This window comes from Vulpes vulpes, chromosome 14 (assembly GCF_048418805.1).
Source record: "Vulpes vulpes isolate BD-2025 chromosome 14, VulVul3, whole genome shotgun sequence".
NCBI lineage: Eukaryota > Metazoa > Chordata > Mammalia > Carnivora > Canidae > Vulpes > Vulpes vulpes.
In genome coordinates, this window is record NC_132793.1 from 107,271,598 (window position 1) to 107,296,989 (window position 25,392).

At 51.3% G+C, this 25,392-nt stretch overlaps 1 pseudogene; it reads right to left on the reverse strand.

Annotated features, from left to right (window-relative positions):
• Window positions 1-9,012: 9,012 nt before the first annotated feature.
• LOC112922722 (glyceraldehyde-3-phosphate dehydrogenase-like) lies at window positions 9,013-10,127 on the reverse strand (annotated as a pseudogene).
• Window positions 10,128-25,392: the final 15,265 nt, after the last annotated feature.

Genomic DNA, 25,392 nt, shown 5'->3' on the forward strand with positions numbered 1-25,392 from the left:
GGTGGGATAGAGTTGGACCTCTAGTGCACAGGCGATTGGAGTTCTAGGAGAAAAGGCAGGGAGATGGGCCAGAAGCAGTATTGAAGAAATAATGGCTGGGATCTGTGGCGAGACTGCCTTCGTTTGCTGGGCCCATTGTAACAAAATTCCACAGCTGGCTTGGCGTAAACAACCAAAATCTACTTTATCGTGGCTCTGGAGCCAGAAGTCTGAGATCAAGTCTGTTGGCGGGTTTGGTCTCTCCTGGGGCCCTCCTCCTTGGCTTGCAGGGGGTGGCTTCTTGCTGTGTCCTTACATGGCCTCTGTGCATACACATCTCCTCTGAGAGGGACATCAGATTGGGGCACCTGAGGGAGTCAGTGGGTGAAGCATCTGTCTTTGGCTCAGGTCATGATCCCAGGGTCCTGGAATTGAGCCCCGTCAGGCTCCCTGCTCCCTGGAGAGCCTGCTTCTCCCTCCCCTCTCTGTCTCTTATGAATAAATAAATGAAATCTTAAAAATATGATAATAATAAAAAGAAAGGACATCAGAATGGATCGGGCCTACCCCAAAGCATCAATTTAACCTAATCACCTGTTTAAAGATACCACCTCTGAATAGTCACTTCCAGAGGTGCTGGGAATTAGAGCTTCAACACATATGTTTTTGGGGAAGTGGAGTAGGGGAGGGACACAGTTCAGGGCATAGCAAAGATAGTAAGCCATAGATTCAGGAATCTCTGGGGACCCAGAGCAGGACAAATAAAACCACATCTCTACCCCACGCCAAAACGGCCAAATAAAGATACAGGGCACCCCTCAAGCCAGCCAGAAATAAAAGATGGTTTGCCTTCAGGGGAGCAACCATTGGAGCATGAACTGACCTCTCAGCAGAAACGATGGAAGCCAGGAGAAAGTGAACACTCGTTCCTTAACGAGCAGGAAGAAGGAAATGCCAGCCTGGACTCCTCCATCAAGAATGTCTTTCCAATTTCAGGCTGAAGTCTGTATAGCAGCCTGGATCCTGGAGGGTTCCACAGGACGTGTGATGTGAAGGACCTACAAACCCCGGTGAGTGACTGTGATGTGTAAGGGCTCCATGTGGTACCTGAGGGCTGGGGGAGAAAAGGCAAGCAAGAGCGAGCTTGGAGGAGACCTCCCCAGGCGGGGTTCAGACCTTAGTGCAGAAGGTACGGCCCAGCCCTCTGGACAGGGGAGAAGCTTGCTGGGTTTCCCAGACGGGAGCTGGTCTACAGTCCTCGGGCAGGCGGCCACCCTCCAGTGTGCAGTCAGGGCACAGTGATCGGCAGTAGGGGGGTGGGTGGCTGTCCAGAGAGGGTACGTGTGTGTGGGGGGGGGTCTGGGGTGCAGGTGTGCCACACGGGGGCTTGTAGAGGATCCACAGTGGCCTGGTGGGAACTCTTGGAAGAAAACAGGTCAGCGGCTTCCAGGGAGAAGAGGGGATGGGGAGGAGGGAGAGACCCGTATACAAGGTCAGGACTTATCACATTTTTTTTTTTAAGATTTTATTTATTTATTCATGAGAGAGACAGAGAGAGGCAGAGACACAGGCAGAGGGAGAAGCAGGCTCCTCACAGGGAGCCTGATGTGGGACTCGATCCCCAGACCAGGATCATGTCATGAGCCAAAGGCAGAAGCTCAACCGCTGAGCCACCCAGGCGTCCCGGGACTTATCACATTTTATGCCTTAAATTAGTAAGATTCGTTGCCTGTCATTGATAGTGCAATAATGCCGGTTAAGGACAGCACGGTGTTTAAGGAGGCAGGCCTAGTGGCAACTCTCTACAGAAGAGGACGTGTTTCACTTAAGAGTTAGGATAGCGTGTCACCTTTGGGGGAAAGGTTGGGTCGGGATGGGGGCCTGGCTTGGGGAGGGGAGCTTCTGGAGCCCTTGGTAATGCCCTATTTCTTGACCTGGGTTGTGGTTCTTACTTTGTGATGAATTTTTGATCTTTGGAACAAGGACAAAGCAGCGCCTGGTGTTGCAGGAGAGACATCTGTGCTTGGCTCCCTTCGCAGCTGTTCCCCGAATGCAGACCCTTCCCCTTCACCGCAGCAGGACAGGCATGGGGAGAGTGTGAGAACAGAAGGGGGACAGTGTGGACTGGCCTCTCCCACACTGAAGGGTGGGTGCAAAGGGGAAGCCAGGATCTCAGGGCCGAGGAGGGTCACATGCAGCAGGGCATCAGTAGTCCCCAGAGAAGGGTCATGGGCAAACAGGCAGGGATGTCTCAGGTCGGGGGTGAGGGTTGCCCACTCATATGGGGCACTTAGTGGTTGAGGATGACGAGGAGGGGCACTTGAGAAGGAAGGTGACCTCCCACTGGTCCCTGCTGACACTTGTGCTCATAGCTTAGTTACTGATGGTGCTTGCTTTCATCTCAACAGTATCCCAGTTTGGTTTGGACAGTGAAGGTCCCAGGCATTCCAGTCACAGGGATGTCGTGACAATCAGCAAAGTGATGTATGCCAAGTGCCTCACTCACTACCCAGTGCACGGGTTGTGCTCAACTAATGTGGGCTCTGAACCAGCTGCCTCCAAGTCTGTCCCCTGGGAGCAGTGAGGCTGCCCAATGACCTTCCCTGGAAATTTGCATTTTAAGAACTTAGAGCATCTTAAAACTTCTGAGAGGAGCCACCCACTCGTCCTTTCTTGTGTATCCACCAGACATCCACATATCCGGGAAGTATCTACTTAGCCCAACTTCCAGTCAACCAACAGCCGTTAATGTTCACACCTGTCCATTCAACCATCCATCCATCCATCCATCCATCCATCCAACTATATCCATCCATTATGACAGTCGTGTGTTCATCTATCTGTCCATGTGTCCATCTATCCAACAAATATCCATCCATTCTAGTGTCCATCTTTCTACCCGCCCACCTGCCCACTTAGCCATCCGTCTATCCCACACATGTCCACCTGCTTTAACATCCCTCCACCTGTTCCTTGGAAATTCCACCAGCTCAGTCTCAGTGGATGGCCTTACCTTTTATTTTGTTGCTAAATAAAAGCAGTCAGCAGTCCTCTTCATTCTTTGGACGGCACTTCTGTGCACTTACCAGCATCCGTTCCCATCACTCCCCCTTCCCTCTTCTTAAGAGGCTGAACTCTCTCTTCTCTCCGAAGTGGTGACTGGCGCTCAGCTCCTGCCCCATCCCATCCCTCCAGCCTGCCCTCCGCCTGTGCCTCCCTCCTGGAGCATTCCAGTAGCAGGCAAAGTGTTTATTCCCGCCATCGTCAGCGATCTTCATATAAAACTCTCCTTGTCCTGGTTCTGCAGCACCAGCCCTTCTCCCAGTCTCCGGGTATTCTTTTTTAACATTTTATTTATTTATTCATGGAGACAGAGAGAGAGACAGAGACACAGGCAGAGGGAGAAGCAGGCTCCCCTTGGGGGAGCTTGATGCGAGACTCGATCTCCAGGACCCCAGGATCACACCCCCAGCCAAGGCAGACACTCAACCGCTGAGCCACTGAGGTGTCTCCCGGTCTCTGGGTCTTACGGAAGCTCTTTGAAAGTATTGCTTGTGCTGGGCTCTTTCTCTCTGGGTGCCCCCCCACCCCCCTGCCCCAGGGAAGCTGGTGCCTCAGGCTCAGCAGTGGTGTCCACGTTGTCCACTCCCTGAATATGTTGCCTTGTTTTTTTTATTAAGATTTTATTTATTTATTCACAAGAGACCCAGAGAGAGAGAGAGAGAGAGAGGCAGAGAAACAGGCAGAGGGAGAAGCAGGCTCCACGCAGGGAGCCTGATGTGGGACTCGATCCCCGGACCGCAGGATCACGCTCTGAACCAAAGGCAGATGCTCAACCACTGAGCCACCCAGGCGTCCCAATATGTTGCCTTTGACTTTGTCCTTTGAAATAGTCTTCTCTGGCTTCCAGGCCATCATGTGCCCCCTGCCCCTGCCCCCCATTTACGGATCCTTCGCAGTTTCTTGTCTTTCCCATGCTCCCTACTCGTGGACTCTGAGGGGCTCAGGAGGCAGTCCCCAGACTCTCCCCTCATTATGCAGGACTTGGCGTCTTGTGGTCTCGTCCAGTCTCAAGGCATTCAGTGCTTTTCAGGAGCACGGACGTCCCCACGTCCCTCTGTGTCCTGGGTCGCCCTCCTTGGCCGCAGCCTTGTGTGCCCTCCCCCTGGGGTGTAGGATGGACACTCAAACTCAACATGTGTGAGCATAAGCTTTTGTCCTTCACCACACTTCTCTACTCTCTTCCCATCTTGTCGATGGTGACCCCATCTCTCTAGTTGCTCAGGCCAAGAGTCTTGGAGTCCCCCTTGAATCTGCCCCCCGCCCCCTGCTGCTCCCTGCCCCCCACCTTCAGGATGGCAGCACAGTCTGTTCGCCTCCCACCCAAATCTGTCTAGAATCCCCCTTCTAACCTCTCCTTTTCTGCCGTGTCCACCATGGCTCAAGCCAGCACCTGCTGAGCTTGGATTACAGAAACAGCCTCCTGTCCTGGCCTCCCTGCCTCCATTCTTGCTTCTTGCAGTCTGTCAACTTAGTGGCCAGAGGCAGACGGTGTCATGCCCTGTCGGAGACCTCCAATGGCTCCCGGTTCACTCAGACTTCACCCTCCTCACCGCGCCCTTCCTCCCTGGTGGCATACCCTGCTCCTCTTCTCCTTGCTGGCCTATTCCCGCCCCACTAGCCTATTTGCTGTTCTTTGAAACCACCAGCAGTGCTCCTGCCACATGGTCTTTGCACTTGGCTGTTTCCTCTGCCTGGAATGCTCTTCCCCAAATATCCACAGGGCTTCTTCTCTCACTTCCTTGGGGTTTTTGTCATGTGGCCTCTTGAAGTGAGGATAGTGCCATGTGGCGTTTTTAAGATTGCATCTTGTCTGAGGTCTGGTCTTCTGGAAAGCGGAGCCCGAGGCTGGGATTGGGGTGTGAACACATGTCTGTGAGCTGTGAGTCCGGGTGGTGAGCACGAAGGGGGAGGGAGGCCCCTCGGTGCCAGCTTTTCAGCGACCTGGGGTGATGTCCAGCAGGCCGCTCGGCTCCCCGCAGCTCTCCAGAAAGTATGCAGGGTGGGGCCGTGATTTGGGGGAGTCTGCAGGCAATGGCACGGGGAGGGCAGGTGTCTGCTCAGCTGTCACCTCCTGCTTCTCTCTGGTTGAGGTCCACGCCCGGAGCTAATTCACTCACAGGTCTGGCGTCTTCCCAGCCACTGGCCCCTGGCTGGCCATCCCGTTACCAGAGGCCCGGCTCCAGATGTGCGGCTTCTTGTCTGAAAGGGCAGGGCCTGGGCACAGGTGGGCACTGCTGGGAGGGAGGGGCCAGAGTGGCTGCGGGCACACGCCTCACCCCTGCTGGCGGCACCTGCCCCACCCCTGCTGCGGGCACATGGCCCACCCCTGCCACGAGCACATGCCTCACCCCTGCTGAGGGCCCACCTCCACCCCTGCTGCAGGCACACGCCTCACCCCTGCTGGGGGCACACGCCCCACCCCTGCTGGGGGCACCTGTCCCACCCCTGCCACGGGCACACACCTCACCCCTGCTGGGGGCACACGCCTCACCCCTGCTGGGGGCACCTGTCCCACCCCTGCCACGGGCACACACCTCACCCCTGCTATGGGCACACGCCTCACCCCTGCTGGGGGCACACGCCTCACCCCTGCTGGCGGCACTTGCCTCACCCCTGCTGCAGGCACACGCCTCGCCCCTGCCCCAGCACCTCCTTGCATTCTTTCCTGTCTCATTTTGTCCCTTGGACTGTAGTGTCTCACATACCCAAGTTTTATTTATTTCTGTGTTTAGTGTCTCCCTCTCTCCACTTGAAAAGAAACTCAAGAAGGCAGGAATTATCGCTGTGTTCCCTGCTTCTTCCTGTCGGTTAGAGCAGCGCCTGCTCCGTCGTAGGTACTCTGTAAATATTTGTTGAATGAAGGAATGAAAGAAGAGTCTATTTCATCGACCCAAAGAAGATTCTCTTTTGAGTAGTAGGTTTAATGCCACAGAATTACATTTTTTTTCTGAGTCTTATATATTTCTTGACTCTGTACAGTGGATAATATTTATTTAGCCACATCGTTACGAATGTGGAGTATTAGATTCTATGTTATAGAGTCTACCTCTACAGACAAAGCACACAAGACTTCGCTGGGGCCAGGCAACAGGATGTCAGTGTTTAAACCCCGCCACTGTAAAATAAATAAGTGTGCGCATGTGGTGGGGGCAAGTATCTGGAAGGATCAATGCCCACTTCATAGCCCTGGGCTGGAGGCGGGCAGGACTTCCATGTTTACTTTATGTACTTCTTTTATGCCTCTTTTTCTAAAACAAGCATGCATTACTTCTATATTAAACATTTTGTTTCTAAATTTAAAAAAATGTCCAATTGAGGATTTGGAAAAATGACCTTCAGCCCGGAGTCCAGATGAGGCCCCTGGGGTCAGAGGCTGCAGAAGAGCCCTGGGCAGAGCGGCCACTCCCACCTCTCTCAGACCCTGGGTGTCCCTGGAGATGTCCTCTTTCTGGGTGTCCCAGGGGAGGTTGCCTGGGGCCAGAGCCCTGGTTCCTTCTGGAGGGGGCATCTCAGAGGCCGGCTTATTTTCCGGTTTGTGTGGCTGATCGCTGGCAGCCTCCCCACTCTGCTGGTTGCTCCTGCTGTTAACACAAGGCCTGACTATTGATGCAGACAGTCAGGATGCCTGCTCAGGTGGAGCAGGTGCTACCTTGGACAGGTAACTTCACTCATTCATCATTCCCTGCAGGTCTGTTTTGCCCTGAGCCTTGTGCGTGATGAATAAGACACGGGCATGGGCCTTAGGGAGCTCATAGGCTAGTGGGGGAGACAGCCACACAGCCAGGTCCACTCCATGCTCATCTCCCACAGGGTAGACAGTGTGTAGGCACTGTTCTAGACAGGAGGGTCTAGAGTCCCACAGGTGGGCCTCCTGGAGGAGGTGGAACCTGAGCTGGGGCATAGCCGGGGAGAAGGGTAGTGGAGCCAGAGGCAGATGACAGGCAGTGAATAGGGGGATACTTTGTCACCACTTGGTGGAAACAGGTAGGATTCAGGGTAAATAGAAACATGGAAAGGAGGCCCAAGGTAAGGCTCAGTATACGGTATCCCATCCTCCTCTGGGAGAGTTGGGGCTGAGGCAGGGCCTCTACCCCTTGATGAGGTAGGCCAGACACCTTTATCCTTTGGAACAGCTGGCACTGGTCATGGATCATAACCGGCTGCCCCTTAGATTGTGCCACATGCATCACCAAACCCTGCAAGGCAGCATTATGTGTCCTTGGACCCTTAGGACCGCATCATGCCCAGTGTGCTGCTCTCAGGGAGATCCAGGACTTGGATGCCTTAGAAGGAGGGTGAGGGCAGGAGGGGGGCCACATGAGTGGGGTGAGGGGCAGCAGAGGGAGACATGGCGGCTGGACCATCTGGATGAAGAGCTGGAGTGGCCCTTGTCGATAGAGTGGCAAAGACAAGTGCCAGGAGACACATGGAGATTTTCTCAGTTTAGTCAAAATCCTTGGATGTTATTTTTCTTTATTTGTTTTTAAAGATTTTATTTATTTATTCACGAGAGACAGAGAGAGAGAGAGAGAGGCAGAGACACAGGCAGGGGGAGAAGCAGGCTCCATGCAGGGAGCCCGATGCGGGACTTGATCCCAGGACCCCGGGATCACGCCCTGAGCCAAAGGCAGAGGCCCAATCACTGAGCCACCCAGGTGTCCCCCAAATCCTTGGATTTTAAATGTCAGTCCCACATATCAGAACCAATTTAAAAGATTTTAAAAATATTTAAAACATGCAGAAAATTTTGGAAAATAACTGAGAAGCTTCCATGTTCCCACCATTGACACTATGGGTTAGATTTCTTTCCAAAGCAGGAGACTTGATGTTGTTGATGCAGAGCGGGCGCTAGCCCATCCTCCTCCCCCCGCCCAGGAAGAGACAGGTGCCTCCAAGTTGATGACAACCATCCCCATGACGCCTTGTACTTCCACCATGTCGTGATGGTACATGCTGTAACCCATGTCTACACAGAGGGCTGCCTGGTTTATTCCTCTAGCAATGTGCTCAGCTCATAGCACAGGATGCTGCTGGAGACTTACCTAGGTGGGTGCATGAGGACCTAGCTCATTCATTCCAGATGTGTTCTCCTGCATGCATGAGCCATGTGAAGGGGCTGGGGGGTTGCTTTCACCATCATTTTGTTCCTCACTCTGTTAGTTTACTATCACTGTGTCACAAATGAGCACCCCTGGAGCAGCTTGAGACACTGCTATACCACGTCTCACTGCCCCTTCATTGCCTATTATCCTGTGGGTCAGGGGTCTGTTCAGGGAGCTAAGTGGGTCCCAGTGACCACACTCTCTAGTAACCACACCCCAGGCCTCTTACCTGGTGAGGACAGAACCTTTTCTTTACTGTTTAAGCCATTCTGAGTTGAGATTTAAGTATTTGCTGTCAAAGGCAATCTTAACTCACAAAGACTCGGAGATATCCAGGGCCGGGCAGTGGGCTGGCAATGGCTGATGTTTGCACCCGAGCATAAAACTCTTGCACATAACCGCTGAGCAAGGGGCAGTGTGGTAGTTTCCTGGGGCTGCTGTTACAATGTACACAAATAGGGGGTCAGGGGCTCACACTCTGGGAATGTGTTCTCTTATAAGGTTCTGGGGCCAGCAGCTCAGAATCAAGGTGTCAGCAGGGCTGGTTCCTGCTGTGGCCGTGAGGGACAACTGGTCTCAGGCCTCTGCTGGCTTCTGGGGTTTGCTGGCATCCTTGCTGCTCATGGACTTGTAGGTGCATCACCCCCATCTCTGCCTTCATCTTCACATGTTGCGCTCCCTGTGTGCCTGTCTGGGTCTAAATGTCCCCCTCCTCCTTTTTATTGTATTTATTTATTTTATTATTATTAATTATTTTTGGCTGGGTACAGTATACTTTATTGATGGTACATGACAAGGTAGGGCTCCCCAAGCCCCTCCCCTTCTTCAGGGTCTGGGATGTAAATTGGAGGTCAGGAGATACTCAGTGTGTTGGGTGATTAAGTTGGGGCAGGGACCCCCCAGCAGCTGAGGGCCTCTCTCTTCCTCTTGTTCTTGCTGGGGCTGGTGGTCCAGGAGGCTCTTACTCCTTGGAAGCCATGTGGACCATGAGGTCCATCACCTGGTTGCTGTAGCCGAATTCATTGTCATACCAGGAAATGAGCTTGACGAAGTGGTCATTGAGGGCAATGCCAGCCCCGGCGTTGAAGGTGGAAGAGTGGGTGTCACTGTTGAAGTCACAGGAGACAACTTGGTCCTTAGTGTAGCTCAGGATGTCCTTGAGGGGGCCCTCTGATGCTTGCTTCACCACCTTCTTGATGTCATCATATTTGGCAGCTTTCTCCAGGCGGCAGGTCAGATTCACAACTGACATGTTAGGGGTGGGGACATGGAAGGCCACGCCAGTGATCTTCCCATTCAGCTCAGGGATGACCTTGCCCACAGCCTTGGCAGCACCAGTGGAAGCAGGGATGATGTTCTGGGCAGCCCCTCGGCCCTCACGCCACAGCTTCCCAGAGGGGCCGTCCACGGTCTTCTGGGTGGCAGTGATGGCATGGACAGTGGGGTCATGAGGCCCTCCACAATGCCGAAGTGGTCATGGATGACTTTGGGTAGAGAAGCCAAGCAGTTGGTGGTGCAGGAGGCATGGCTGACAATCTTGAGGGAGTTGTCATACTTCTCGTGGTTCACGCCCATCACAAACATGGGGGCATCAGCAGAAGGAGCAGAGATGATGACCCTCTTGGCCCCGCCCTCCAAGTGAGCCCCAGCCTTCTTCATGGTGGTGAAGACCCCGGTGGACTCCATAACATACTCAGCACCAGCATCACCCCATTTGATGTTGGCGGGATCTTGCTCCTGGAAGATGGAGATGGACTTCCTGTTGATGACAAGTTTCCCGTTCTCAGCCTTGACCGTGCCGTGGAATTTGCCATGGGTAGAATCATCCTGGAACATGTACACCATGTAGTTGAGATCAATGAAGGGGTCATTGATGGCGACAATATCCACTTTGCCAGAGTTAAAAGCAGCCCTGGTGACCAGGCGCCCAATACGGCCACATCCATTCACTCTGACCTTCACCATCATGTTTTGGGGATGCGGCTGGCCCTGTACCAGAAGAATCAGCTGTCTGTCGAACGGGGAGGAGCAGAGAGTCCCCCCTCCCCCTTTTAAAAGATTTTATTTATTCATGAGAGATATAGAGAAAGGCAAAGACACAGACAAAGAGAGGCAGAGGGAGAAGCAGGCTCCCTGTGGGGAGCCTGCTGCAGGACTCGATCCCAGGACCCCAGATCCCCTCGGACCTGAGCCGAAGGCAGATGCTCAACCACTTAGCCACCCAGGCATCCCTAAATGTCCCTTTTTCGTAAGGACACCAGTCATGTGGGAATAAAGCCTTCCTGCTCCAGTATGATCTCAGCTTAATTAATTACTTCTATGATGGCTATTTCCAAATAAGGTCATGTTCTGAGGTCTTGGGGTTAGGACTTCAATGTATAGTTTTTGAGAGAACCCAAGTCAACTCATTGTGGCCAGTTATTACTGTTACTAACCTTACGGTTTCATTGAATTCCTTCTGCATCCCCCCCCCCCCCACACACACACACACGCAGACTGGAAACTGTGGTGTCCTTGGTCCTGTGGCCAGAACGCTGCTGGGACAAGTGCAGGAGAGGTGGGGCTCCGGCTCTGGCCCTGTGTTCACTCTGTTCCTGGGGTGGCTTGGCTTGACACTCTGTTTTCTCATCCAGTATGACAGAGCCAAGCCCCCTCCTCTCCCCTGGGTGGCCCTGTGTTTCCCCTCACTGTGAATGGGCTTTGTAACCACGAGGTGCTGGCCATGGGTCACTCATCCTGGCTTGGGTGCTGGCTGTGGGTCACTCACCAGAGCCTTGGTCACTGAGGACAGGAGGCCTGCAAGGACAGGGACAGATTGGGATGGCCAAAGGCCGGAGCCAAAGATGCATCTCAGGGGGATTGTTTCAGATTAACCATGGGCACTGGTCGCCACTCTGTATGGGTCTGAAATGACTGTGGGACTAATGATCAGGAAGGCAGAGAACAAAGCCCACCTTCTTCCCAGGAATGAACTCTCTGAGATTTCTTTGGTGAGAGCAGCTCCTCAAAGGTTTCCAGGAGAGCAAGGAGTGGTCCACTTGTTAAGTAGACCAGAAATAACGTGCATCGCTGCTGCTCTATTAACATGCTTGCGTAGCTGTCAGACCAGGCTCTCTTAGGGGCCTCATCTATAAGTCATGAAACACAAAACACAATTAAATTGCCCTGAGGTTTTAACACATCCAAGGCAGCTTGTTGGAGTCAGAACACGGATTCCCTGATGTCCAGGAGCTAATAGAGGGAGGGATCTGAGCCGGGGAGAATTAAGTGATCTCTTGCCTGCTCCGAGCCAGCCTGTGCTGTGTTGCCCTGCGTGATTGACCCTGGAATGAGGTTGTTGGACTTAAAAACCTCCTGTTCACCGGCCTGCATTTCCCTCACATTTAAACGTGCACAGGGTCTAGAGGGGAACAGGCCAGGGTTCCAGTCTCAGATCTGTGTGTGGCTTTGGACATGTCACTTAACCCCTTCACCTGTCACCTGTGAAGCATCTCACCTGTGAAGAGGGCAGCCTGACAAGCACCTTTCAGGGTGGTTAGGAGATGATCCTCAGTGACGTTGTTAACCACCTGGCTCAGGCTGGTGTCCAGAAACGTCCAGCCCTCCGGGGGAGCACTGGAAGCCGGGCTCTTGAGAACAGAAGACCTACTTCTTCTGGATGTTCTTTTCAGTCCTACCTGAGATTTGCTTCCAATTGGTGCCAACACTCAGGAAAACAGGGTGCTATTCCCCAGGAAAGTCAAAGATCCATGTCGCTGCTGCTCCAGAAGTCCACCCTGACATCCCTGCTCCCCATGGGCAGGGAGACATGCACAGGCCGGTCCTGGCAGCCTGTTTGCAGTGGCCCACATGGGGACAGCCCGAGGGACAGTGCTGTGTCCACATGGTGGAAACGGATGTAAGCACCACCATGTCCACACCATTGGGCCCTCTGGCAGTCCATTGTGATGGGAAGCTGGGCTTGACAACTGGGGTGAGCCTTATAAATATGGTGTTGACTGCAAGAAGCCAGATTCCAGAGTCTGATTCCATTGATGTGATGTTCAGATAACAGGCCCAGATGGGCTCTGGGTTTGGAGGTGTAGTGGTTGCACACTACACAGCGCAAGAAGGCCACTGTGACATCAGCAGCAGGATCCTGGTGACGCCTGGGGGTTATTGTCAGGAAGGGCCCAGGGGCCCCTGGGAGTCCACTGTGTTCTATTTCTTGACGTTGGAGGTGATCCCCTGGGCTATAATCACCGTGAAGTTAGATGCTTCTCTTTCACATACTTTGGATTTGGTTGTGTCCCTCGCTGATTCATGTGATGGAGTCCTAACCCCCAAGACCTCAGAATGTGACCTTATTTAGAGACAAGGTCTTTGCGGACGTTCAAGTTAAAGAGAGGTCATTTGGGTGGGCCCAGCTCCACCCTGACTGGTGTCCTCACAGAAGGGAAAAGTGTGGCCTGGAGACATGCACACACGGGGAGTAGACCTTGTGCAGATGAAGGCAGGAGTCTCTGGGCCCAGGAAGGCACCTGGGAGGGAAGCCTGGAGCACATCCCCCCCCCCCCCCCCAGGCCGTGGAAGCAACCACCCTGCTGATGCCGTGATCCGGGACCTCTAGCCTCTAGGGTGCAGGACAGTGCGCTCCTGTTGTTTAAGACTCTCGGTTGGTGGTACCTTGAGAGGGAAGCCCTAGGAAACGAATAAACGTAGAGAGAAGGGGAAAAATGCACCTTGCATTCGAGTGTTGGGCTGAGGTACTTCTGATTAGGTCGCGGTGGACAAGGGGACCAGTGCCCCCAGCCCAAATCCCTTGCATCATCTGTCTGCCCCATGTTTTGGTTGGTGAAACCCTGAAGAGACCTTGGTTCTTCACGAAAGGGCCAGGCTGGGTTTAGAGAGGAACCCTCAGGTGACTCCTGGGTCAGTGTCACCACAAATTCTGATCTAGGGGACTAGAAGCAGCTATCTCCCCCTCCTCTACTACAATAAGGGGTGCCTGCTTTGGGTTAACTACATCGTAAGCAGATTAGACATCGTTCCTATTAAGGGCCTCTTGGAGCATGAATGAGACCTCAGGCTCTGGCAGGAAGTAAGTACATCAGGCCCTTGACATAGGCAGTGGTGGTGGCAGGCACCCATGTGTGCCATTTCTGACCATCTGCTCTGTGCAGGGGCTGGGGGCTATGCCGGCTCAGCCTGGACATCCTTTGGCCCCTTTGCAAGGGGGAGGCTTGCAGCTTCTGGGGGCAGGGAGACGCTGCAATCCCGGACCACTTCCTGGCTGTGCTAGTTTTGGCACGTTCCTCTGTCTTCTTTCCTGGGACTGCCGTAGCAGAGCACCCCAGGTGGGGGCTTCGACAAAAGATGTTTCTTGTCTCCCCTTCTGGAGGCTGGAAGACTGAGACCAAGGTGTGGGCAGGTCGTCTGTGTCCCAATCTCCTCCTCTCTCTAGGGCACCTGCCATAGTGGATCAGGACTCACCCAGCTGACCTCATGGTAACTTAATCATCTCTTGAAAAATTCTCCCTCCGAATACAGTCACATTCAGAGCTATTGGGGCCTAGGGAATCAATATAGGAATTTTAGGGGGAACACACCTCAGCCCATAACCCCTGTAAGCTGTAGCTCGTGCAGCTGTAAAAGACAGTAGGAATGATGTCCATGCCCAGAAGGGTGTCATGAGGACCACGTGCTTGTGCTTCTGGGTACCCAAGAAACGGTGCAGGCCAGGCTTGTTTGCCACCTGCAGACCCTTGCACTGCCCTTCCCCTACCCTCGGTTCTGGCCCCCAAGGGTCCCCCTGTGGGTGAGCTCACCCAGGCTGTCCTCAGACTTGCTGTGGGGCTCAGCCAGTGGGAAGCACCAGGAGGGCGCGTCCAGAGAGGCCAGGCTGTGTCTCCTTCACTCCTGCCTGCCTGGCTCCTGTTCTGGAAGTGGCTGTGCTCTCCCCCAGCCCACAGCTCCTGTCTGGTGGTCCCTCCCTCCGCCGTGGACTTCAGCTTTCCCTAGGAGTCAGCTCTCTTCCTGCTTTTGACCTTGGAGAGAAACACCTTCCCTCTTGTGTTCCCAAACTTAGCCCAGACATGTGCAAAAGCTCTTTCCCTAACCTTCATCATTCCCCTCTGAGCAAGGCACCCATGCACCTTGCGGCTCCTTCCCAATTGCCCATGATTCTGGAACGGCACATGCCCAGTATGGAGAGGAGGTGTTTAGGGAATGTTCCCTGAATCAGATTCATGATTTTCAAAGGGCCCAAAGCCCTTGGATTAAAGCATTTTAAAAATGCAAAGTTGTATGATTATTCATATATTATTCATCCAGGGAGTCTTAGAATTGCTGCCAGGGAGAGCTCCCCAGCTTTCTGGGGCCTGGCTTGTTTTCCTTAATGAAAGTGAATGTCCTTTCGTGTCCTGGCCTGGCTTTCCTTTACGTGGGTTTTCTGTATCACTCAAGTAAATGAGGAGGGCAGGATAGAGTCTGCCTGAGGGTAAGGGCCCTACAAGCCCAAGGGAAGGCGAGGGAGTCCAGGTTTGGTTGTGGTGGGGGTGACCATGGTGACTCCATGGAGAGAAGAGGCACCAGCTAGTAATTCAAACAGTAAAGGCACAGAACCACCCACCTGTCTGCCTGCTGAGCAGCCTCCTGTGAGAGCTTTCTAAGGGCAGTAGGGCCAGAGCCCCCTCTGTCTCAGGACCCCACAGTGACCCCCCTCTTGCCGGTAGAATAAGATGTGAGGCCTTCAGAACTGTGCCCCAGCTCACCCCAGCCTCATGCCCACTGTGCTCCTCCTCTGCCAGCTGCATAGCAGACCCCTCTCTGAGTTATTTATGGCTTCCTAAATGTGTTTCGCCAGTTCACACCTCTGCACCTGTGCCCGTGCTGTGCTCTCAACCTGGGATGCTGTCGTCTGCAATCAAAATATTCTCAACATGAACAAAATGTCAAGGATGGAAAGAAAGAAATGCTTACTGCTTTGAGAGTGAGTGAGAGCTGCTGCAGGGAAGGCTCTGTTCCCGGGACCCGAGCTCCAGAACAACAGACGGTGCCTGACTCTCTCTGGCCGTGGGCCCACCTCTCTTCCCACTGACCCAGCTGCCTCTGTGGTGGCCCAGACTCTAGGTGAAAACCTCTGGCTTTACACTCAGATGGACATGGGATCCAGTCCCAGCCCTGCCCTGCCCCTTGCTAGCCATAGGGCCCTAGGCAGGTCCCTCTTGGGGCCTCAGTTTATTCCTCTATGAAATGGGGTGAGGATGCTTGTTACACAGGCTAAAGGAGGTGACCCAGGGGAAGAGCTGGCCTGCAGGTGGCCCACAGGACTCACTTCAGAAATGGCCGTGGCTGTGATTTTAGGGCTGGTGTTCAAGGGTGGAGCTGGACTCCGATATCTGTGTTGGGATGGGACATGTTTTACAAATTGTGATAGTGGGATTCTTGAATTGGATGCTGGGCTATGAGTGATAGTGAGCCATCGACTATGAATTTCAGGCTCCTCAGCCTTCCCAGACAGGGGACGATCTGTTCCCATCTGTTTCCAGGGCCTGTGATGGGGTTTGGCTTGCAGGTGGTGAGCAGCGAGCCCTACAAGGACTCTCTTCCGTTCCGGATGCCCAGACACAGCGGGGTAACTTGCAGGCTCTGCCCTGGACAGCTTGCCCTCCAGTGGGGGAAGCTAACGTGCATATGGACAGTGACAACACAGAGAGCTTGGGGGGTGCTGTGGGAGGATGGGGATCGTCACTCTCCTGAAGAGATGGGTGGGCAGGGCAGGCTTCTTGGAGGAGGTGGTGGGGAATGAGCTTCAGTTCAACAGCTGGGTAGGAATGTTTAGCCAGGACAGAGGGGCCGGGGAGTGTAAATTAAAGAGTCACCTAGAGACTCAGGCAGGAAGTATGGGGGTGCTGGGAGAAGGGTTATGGGAACTTCCAGCAGCTTGGTGTCGGGCAAATCCCTTCCTTTGACACATGCCACTTCCTGATGGGCAAACCAGAAAGGGTGATGCTCTCCAGTCGAGAGGGGAAGCGTCCCGAGGCCACGTGTCAGCGCAGGACAGAGACTGGGAGCCATCCTTCCAGGCTGAGCAAGCCTCCAGATTCAAACTGGAAGGAAGGCTTAATGAAGGGCATTTGCTGCTGCCAGGGCTCCAGGCCGGGAAGTCCCAGGTCACAGCCCCAGGGTCTGGCGAGCACTCTTCCTGGCTTTGCAGGTGGCCACCTTCCTGCTGCACCCTCACACGGAAGAGAGAGGGGGCTCTGGTGTCCCCCCCTCTCTTATAAGGGGCACAGATCTCATCCCCCATGACCTCATGACCTAGTCACCTGCCAAAGGCCCTCCTTGCTGATACCACCACACCGCGGGTATGGCTTCTGCATATGATAGGGCGGGGCGTGGGGGTGGGGACACAACTCCATTCTGGACAGAGGGAAAGGCCTGACTTCTGGCCCGTTTGTCTCTGGGCTTCTCAGAGCACCATGAGACCCACTTTCTCATGTATCTGAAATTTGATTTTACCAAATGTGATCAGCCGCTGGGAAATTCATGGTCGTCCCTGCTCCCCCTCTTCCCTTGCCCGTCAGCCTGCTGGTCCGCAGCAGAGATGAGGGGAATTGTTCACCACGGAAGTCCTGTGCTTCTAGAGGATAAAATATCCTCTAAATGCACATTATTGTTATTTTTATTACAGGCATCAGAGCAAAACCACCAGTTCAAAAGAGCTAATTTAGTTAGATCAGGCGTAAGTGCTACTCGAGTTGAAAACTCATTCTCCTTTGCGGTATTTTCTTTTGGGTATAAATCAACAGAAAGGCTTTAAAAATATTTTTAGTACTAATGTATTTCAATCATCTGGTCGGTCACCTCTGAGCACACTTACCTCCCGGGACCTCCGTGTGATTACCCCAACTGACTTGCCCGACAGCCGTGCAATCCTGCCTCCGTTCAAACCGTATTTGATTTCATGGGTTTCAGTAGGGAGCAAGGGGTAGGGTGGGAGGAAGTACCCACAGCTGTGACTGTGCGGGGCAATGGGCGGCTCCCCTGCAGACCTCCTGGATGTGGACTTGGGGAGTACTTTCTTAGTTTTGCGTCAGGGCTCCAGGAACCTTCCCTCTCTCCTTGCAGGTGCCTCCCCAGAACGGCTCCCCTGGTCAACATGAAATTTCAAGTCGTCCCGTGGAAGTTAAATACCCCGGGATGCAGAACACCGTCCAGGAGGACTGGTGCACAAGCCTGAGCCCTGGGCAGGCAGACATTGCTCATCCATCGGGCTCCACCTCCCACTAAAGCCTGATCTTGGGGCAGGTCCAGGCAGACGCCAACCCCCAGCCCCCCGGAGTCAGGATGGTCATGGGTGAAAGTTGGTAGCCACCCCAGCCTCAGCCCCTGATGGGCTCGATCCCAGGACCCTAAGGTCATGACCTAGGCCCAAATCAAGAATGGATGCCCAACTGAATGAGCCATCCAGGTGCCTTTTCAAGGCTGAATAGTATTCCATTGTGTGGATTTTCAATGTTTTGTTTGTCCATCCATCCTTCAATGGACACATGGTTCATTATGGTTTTACACATTAGCTGTATTTCTTATGAAGTCTCTCATGCCTCCCTCAGTCCCACAACAGCCTAGTGGGTAGGCATTGGGAATAACAGGTTTGAGGCTGTTGAGTGGTGAGGGACTCAGAACGCACAACTCCAGACTTGCCAAGCCCTCTCCTCCTCTTGGGGCTCCCGAGGAAACTGTGCCAACTTTATAGTTGTGACATGAATGCTCAGTGCTGGAATGTGGGACTCTTGTCAATGCAGGAGTGTCATGTGTGTCTCAGATTTAAGGCTCCTGTGGGGCCCTCTTCCTCTTGAATCCAAGTCTTAAGCTTAGTCTTGAGCTTGCAGGTGGCCCCTGGAGGAAAATGTGGATCTGGGAAAGCCAAGTCATGAGCCATCTGCCCATGCATCACCCAGACAGCAGAAGCCACAGGCAGATTTTCATGGCTTTTGGTGTCTGTGGCTCATCTGTCCACATGGCCCAGTCACTTGCCTGTACCCTAACTGGAGGGCGGTGTCTAAGAAGGTGGACAGAGTTGTCTCTCTTCCACAGTAGACAATGCAGGGAGCATGAGGCTCATTGTAAAAAGAATGGAGTAGAGTTTCTGAGACATTCAGTGCCTCCTTCAAAGCCCCCCAGCCAATAAGAGATTGGTCAGCAGTTTGGATCTTTCCCTTGTAAACTTGGATAGCTTGTCCCTGGCCAGGATGCAGAGCTGCTGGGCGTGCATGGGTGGGTGGCCAGAGGAGGGAAGAAGAGTGTCCTGATGGATGTCAGCGGGCTCTAGGAAGTTAGGGGAGAGCAAGGAACAAGGGGTGGCCAGGTTGGGGAGTAAAGGTGGCTGTGCAGAGCAGAATGATGCCCTCCCCAAGATCTCCTTGCCTGAGTCCCCAGAATCTGTGAACTTGTCTCACATGGCAAGAAGCTTTGCAGAAGTGAAAAAGTTAGGGATCTTGAGATGGAGAGTCTCTCCTGGATTATCCAGGTGGGGCTAGTGTAATCACAGGCATCCTCAAGAGAGGGAGGCAGGAGACCCAAGAGAGAGACATGAGGTCACAAGCAGAGGTCAGAGACAGATGGGAAGATGCTGTCCTGATAGCGAAGATGAATGAGGAGGGCCACACCATGGAAGCTGGCACCCTTACAAGTGGGAGAAGATGAGAGCTCTCTTCGAGAGGGGACCGGCCCACCAACCCCTTAATTTTGGACTTCTGGCCTCCAGAAGTGAGAGGGAATGAATGTGTTAAGCCACCCTTCCCCGCCCCAGGGGACTCCGTTAGGGCTTCCTGGGGGTCTAGTATGACTGACCACATGCAGGGTGGTCCCTAACCACTACCATCCTGTCTGGATGTGGAGGCCTTTCTCATTTGTCATGTCTGAGTTGGCCAGTGTTTCCCAGATGGCAGGACTCTTCCCAAATCAGGCAAAAATGACGTAGACAGACAGCCAGGGAAGCTGTGACTCCCAGCAAAGGGGCAGAACTTTGCAACGTTTGGCAGGTGGAGCCAGAGAGCTATTGGGTTCACAGGCAGTTGGCCAGGGAGGCATGTGGTGTCAGACAAGAAGCAGGTGGGGAACAGGGAATCAGCAAGGTGAGCCTGAGGCAGGATCCCCAAGAGAATTATCAAATATGGTTGAGAAAGGACCTTCTGTGATGGTTTATTAGCCAGGGTTCTCAAGAAAAACAGTCAGTGGGGAGACACATGTTCAAAAATAACACATGAGCCAAGTCCTTATAATAAATCTCACTCTAGATGTTGGCTCAAAATGATGTGAAGACCCAGGGAGGCAGGTGGTGTGGCTTAGGGTGAAATAAGTTGATATTCATAATTCTTGGCTCCTCTTGTAAAACTTTTTGTGGTGCTAACACATACACACTCAGAAGGCACGTATTGTATGGACCCTGTGTGAGGTGTCTTTGTTTTTTGTTGTTGTTGTTGTCATTTTTGAGAGAGAAAGAGAGAGAGAGAGAGAGCGAGAGAGAGAGAGAGAGAGAGCAGGGGAGCGGCAGAGAGAGAGAGAGAGAGAGAGAGGGAGAGAGAATCAAAAGCAGGTTCCATGCTCAATGCAGACCCTGAGATCATGACCTGAGCTGAAATCAAGAGTTGGACGCCCAATGGACTGAGTTATCCAGGTGTCCCCCACCCCTGCCTCATGTGAGTTTTCTGCGGTTCCCATAACAAATGACCACAAATAGGAAATTATGCTCTCAGAGTTTTGGAGACCATTAGTCCAAAATCAAGGTGTTGGCATGGCTGCCTCCTTTGGGAGGCTCTGAAGGGGGAATCTGTCCAGGCATCTGTCTCTCCCAGCTTCTAGCAGTTTCTGGAAATCCTTGGTGTTTCTTGGCTTATAGACATGTCACCTGATCTCTGCCTTCATGTTCACATGGTCTTCCCCTCTGTGTCTTCTTTTCCGTCTCTTATAAGATTAGTCATTGGATTTAGTGCCCATCCTAAATCCAGGAAGACTTCATCTCGAGATCCTCAGCTAAGCCCATCTGTGAAGACCTTCTTTTTTGGTAAGTTATATTCACAGGTTCTGAGAGTTAACACTTGGACATGTCTTTTGTGGAACATGAGTCAGCCCATTATAGACTCCACCCCTTAGACCAGTCCTCAAAGTCACAGGCATCCTAAGAATCAGGCCAAGGCATGAAGGTGTGCCCTCTGAGAGGGCGCTGTGCTGTAGGGAGGGAGGAAGCTCAGGGAAGGAGGCTGTGGGAGTGGAGATCCTGCTCCACTCACCTGGTGAGGGAGCATGTGAGCAAAGGCACAGGGAGCAAGGGGGGTCTGTCACCCAGTGTTGGTGGGTAGGGAGTGCCCACGGTGAAGGCTTTTAGGCTGGCTCTGCAGCGATAAGCTAGGCCCAAGCAGGAGGAGAAGGGGGAAAGATGGTGAGCTTCTTGAGGGCAGAACTGAGGGGGTGGGGGTGTATGCTGAGCTTAATCCTGTTTCCCCATTACTTTACAATAGGTACAACCTCTCTGAGCCTCACACAGAGAAAAAGGCAGAGACACAGGCAGAGGGAGAAGCAGGCTCCCTATGGGGAGCCTGATATGGGACTTGATTCCAGGACCCTGGGATCATGACCTAAGCTGAAGGCAGATAGTCAACCATTGAGCCCTGCAGGTGCCCCCCCCTTTTTTGTTTATTTTGTTGTTGTCTTGTTCTTCTGATTCTCCTTTGCTGCTTTACTTTATGCTACATAAATGGTTTTAGTGTCCCCTTTTAATTCCTTTTGTTAAAAGCCATATGCTGTGGATGATTTTCTTAGTGGTTGTTCTAGGGACTGCAAAAATACATTTGAGTTTGTCTCAGTCCACTTCAGGTTAACACCAGCTTCTTTCTGGTCAAATGTGGAAAGTGTGCTCCATCCTTCCCCGCTCTGTGCTATCATTGCCATATATCTCATGTCTTTTAATGCTTATAAACTCAGCAGTACAGTCTTATAATTACTGCTCATGTCTTTTAAAGAATTGAAGAGAAAAAAAATAAGAAAAATGTATTTATAGAGTATTTTATATTGACTCTGATATTTACCATTTCTGCTGCTTTTTATTTCTTCTTGTAGATTTAAGTTATCATCTGGTGCCAGTTCCTTTCAGCCTAATGGACTTCCCTTTAGAATTTCTCACAAGTTTGCTAACAATAAATTTCTTAACTTTATTTATCTGGGAATGTTTTTATTTCACCTTTAGTTTTGGAGGGTAGTTTTGCTGGATACGGAATTTTTTGTTCATTTTTTTTTTTTTTTTTAGCATTTTGAATGTGTCATTCCACTGCTTTCTGCTGTGTGTGTGTGTGTGTGTGTGTGTGTGTGTGTTTTCTGATGAAAAGCCATCTGTTAATCATATTGTTCTCCAATACATGAAGAGTTGGTTTTCTTCTGCTTCTTTCATGGTTTTCTCTGTCTTTCAACAGATTGATTATGATATATGTAGGTATACGTCTCTTTGGATTTAACCTACTTGGGATTTGTTTAGTTTCTTGGATGTTTGGTTTGAAGTTTTTCATCAATATGGAAACATATTGGCCATTATTCTTCATGGTTGTTTAATTCTGTGTGTGTGTGTGTGTGTGTGTATATGTGTATGTGTGTATAAAACAGCTGTTTTAAAGTCTTTCACTACCAAATCCAACTTCTGCAGACCCCTGAAGGCTGAAGAATGCTTTTCTTGGTCCCCTGATTATAGTTCATATTTCCCTGTTTTTTGCACTTCTCACTTTTTTTTTTGGTTAAAAACTGGACATTTTACCAATATATCACATCAACTCTGGATTTTTATTTTCTTCCAGAGATTATTTCTGATTTTTCTGATTTTTTTTCTGATTTGTTTGTTTTTTGAAGTAACTTACCTGGGCTAAATCTTTGAAATCTATCTCCCTTGCTGTGCATAGCTCCTGGTACTTTTTATTTTAATTTTTAATTTTAATTTTTAATTTATGGCTTTTGTATCCCTGTGTCTGCATAGGTTAGAGATCAGCCAGTATTTGATCAGAAGTATTCTCAAATACCATGAGTTAGTAAACCTATCCTCTATCAAAGACTTTTGTGTGGGTAAAGGAGCACATTCAAAATTTAGGCATTTTCAAGTTTCCCTGACTTCTGCTTTTCACTGGGTTGCTCATGTTTCCTATGTGAGTACACATGGCCTTAGGATCAACTAGGAATCTGTGGCTAGTTTGGGCCATTTCCAGAGGCACACAGTCCCAGCCATTCTATACAACCTCCAAGACAATAATTTCCACTGTCACTGATGCTAGGCATGGATGTCACCCATGCAGGGAAGGTGCTATGGGAACAACCTGGGAGAGTGCCATGGGAGCAGTCTGGGGTCAGTATGCTGCAGACTCACTGTTTCTACCTGAACTGTAGCATTTTTCGAGTATGAACACTTCTTAGGTGGTTGCACACTCTTAGATGATTTCTAGCATGTGGAAATGGCTGCTTTTGTCAATTTGTGCAGTTTTAGAATTGATTTTTGGAAAGAGCATTTGCCAACCTCTTCACTTGGCCACAAGTCAAAGTTCTGCCTCCCCAGAGTGCATTTGTAATTGGGAATATGCAACAGAGCTGAGGGTGCTTGGAGGGATAGAAGAAGGGGAGAAGTGGCTGTATATGAGACTGTAAAGGTTGGTTGGGGTAGATAAGACTTCATTTAGCAGAGGAGAAAAATGGCAGTGCCCATAGGGAAAGAGATTTTTTTCCAAGTTCTTGAAGCTCAGTCACTAGAGAGCTAACACTGGAACCTGGCCCTCCTGACTCCTAATCCAGTGCTCTTTCCTTTATGCCATATTGCTTTAGCAATTGTTGTTTAGAAGTCTGAGTCTCTAGGATTTTCAATGTGTCAGATCCATCCATCCATCCATCCATCCATCCATCCATCCATCCATCCAGAACAAAAACTGACATGGCCCCAGTGTTAGAGTCTTAGAGTGGGGCACTAGCCTCAGGAAAGGGCCTTGCAAGATCCATTTTGAAGAAGTAGTATCCCATGCTTCTCTGTTAGTCTTAGTTAAGGTAATAGCCCTTTCAAGGGAAAACAATGAGTTTTAATTAACCTCCAAGCTGAAATCCCTCAAAACATGATTTCAATCAAATATAATTATGGAAAATTTTATTTGTGAAAAAATTTAAGTGTGTAAGCATGTAAATAAAAAACAAAATGTCATAGTCCATAGTTTGGGAGCAAAAATTTTGATTTCTGAAATGAATCTCAAAGGTTAGAATACTGTGAGTTCTCTTTCAAAATATTTATTAAAATGGGAGGCTCTGAAAACTCCTTCTCCAGACAAATCTATAACCCTGAGTCCCTTGGCCTTACACAGAGAGAATGCTGTGAAGCGGCATGGTACTTAGACACTTGCCAGTTGCTTGCGGTTGCCTATGCTATGCCAAGGAACCATATGGAAACTGAAAAATTCAGGAAAGAATCTGGATGCTTTGTCCACATGACAACAAATAATTGGGTATTTGGAAAGGAGATTTGGAGCTATATCTTGAGTCATCCTCTGGGAATTCCTAAATACCACCTCAGAGGGATTAATGGAATTTTATATTTCATCTTTCTCTCTTCCTTCTCTGTCCCTTCCCGCCCTCCCCCACCCCGAGGGGTCTTATTCAATAGTCACATCCAAATCTCTGTCTCAAACCCTGATTCTGTCCTGGACACCATTTCCAAAGGCCTCTGGGGCCTCCCTGCCAGTGTACCTGTGATGGGTAGGGCTCACCAAATGTCCCTATGCTCCTGTGTCTGCCAGCTGCCCTTGTAGGTAGGTCAGGCCATGAACCCAGGCTCTGGCCAATGGGATATGAATGATGGTGAGTGACTCCCAAGTCGAACCCCACAAAATATCCTGTGTCGTTCTCTGGCTTTCTCTTCTGCTGCAGTGACCTTGCAGGCTAGATGTTCCAGATGGCAGAGCTACAAGCTGGAGAGGGGAGGCGCCTGACCTGTACTTTGTAAATGAGTGCAATGCACCTTTCTTAGGTTATCCCACTGAGATTTGGGGATCATTTGTTACTGCAACCCAGCCTAGCCTAGCCTAAGAGCTCCAGGATGTTTCACAGACACCTTGGAGGCAACACATCCAAAGCGGAGCATCTACCTTCTTCAGATTTGTCCCCTAACTGTGTTGTGGCATCACTGTTGTCCTAGATGCTTCTGAATCTCCGTAGACTCAGATTCTCACCTTGCATGGGAGGTGCCCACCTCCATCTCCCCCTCCCCTGTGCTTACTTGCATCTCGTCATCTCTCACCTGGACCAATGCCCTGTGCCCTGCTGGCCTCTCTGTCTCTTTTCCAAGTTCTGGCTTTAAGGTGCTGCCAGAATTATCGTTCTGAAACACAAATCTGATCATGTCATCCTGTTCTTGAAAGCCCTCGAACATTCTCATTCACCTTGGAGGAAGGCACAAGCCTGGAGTGTCTGGGCTGGCTTCCCCTCAAGTCATATGGTTTCCTCTGCAAGTCGTATGGTTTGTCCTGCATGGTCAGGCCGCTTGCCCCTCCGTTTGCGGGTGGTGGACCTTTGTCCTTTGTCCCTTGTAGGTGCTGCGCTCTGTGTTTTAACTTCATCTGGGTCTTGGTTCATCTTTCAAGACCTACTCAAGTGTATTTTTCTCTTTGCCAACACCTCAGGCAGAATAAATCCTCCCTTCTTCCTTCCACCATACTCAGCACATATTTCCATAATAGCCTGTGTTCTCCAGGGTGCTCATGCTGGTAAGCGGGAGGAAAGGACAACAGGGTTGAAAAGTTGGAGAGAAAATTGAACTGGTCAAAGTCACATAGATTGTTAAATCGCAGAACCTTTCCATCCTTCACACGCACCTTCCACGGGAGTCTGTGAGACGGACAGTGAGCCAGCCATGTGTCTTAAACCATGAATGTGCTTCTGGGGAGCACCTCATGGGGCTGCTGTCCTGGGGAAATACTAAAGTTGTCCTTTCTCTTGTTTTACAGATGGGGAAACTGGGGCCCAGAGCACACAGCTGCCAGAGATGGAGTAGGTGTATGCTTGCTGGGTCCTTGGTGCTGCTGGCAGAGGGTGGCACCTCCTGTCGGGCCACGGACATGCTGGCATCTGTGGGACTTACCCCTCAGGACCCCCACCCTCACCCTACAATTGAAGACATGCCACGCCCCAGCCAGGGCACCTGGGAGGTTGGCAGAGGACTTCTGAGGGGATAGTAATGGATGAGATATGTGTCACA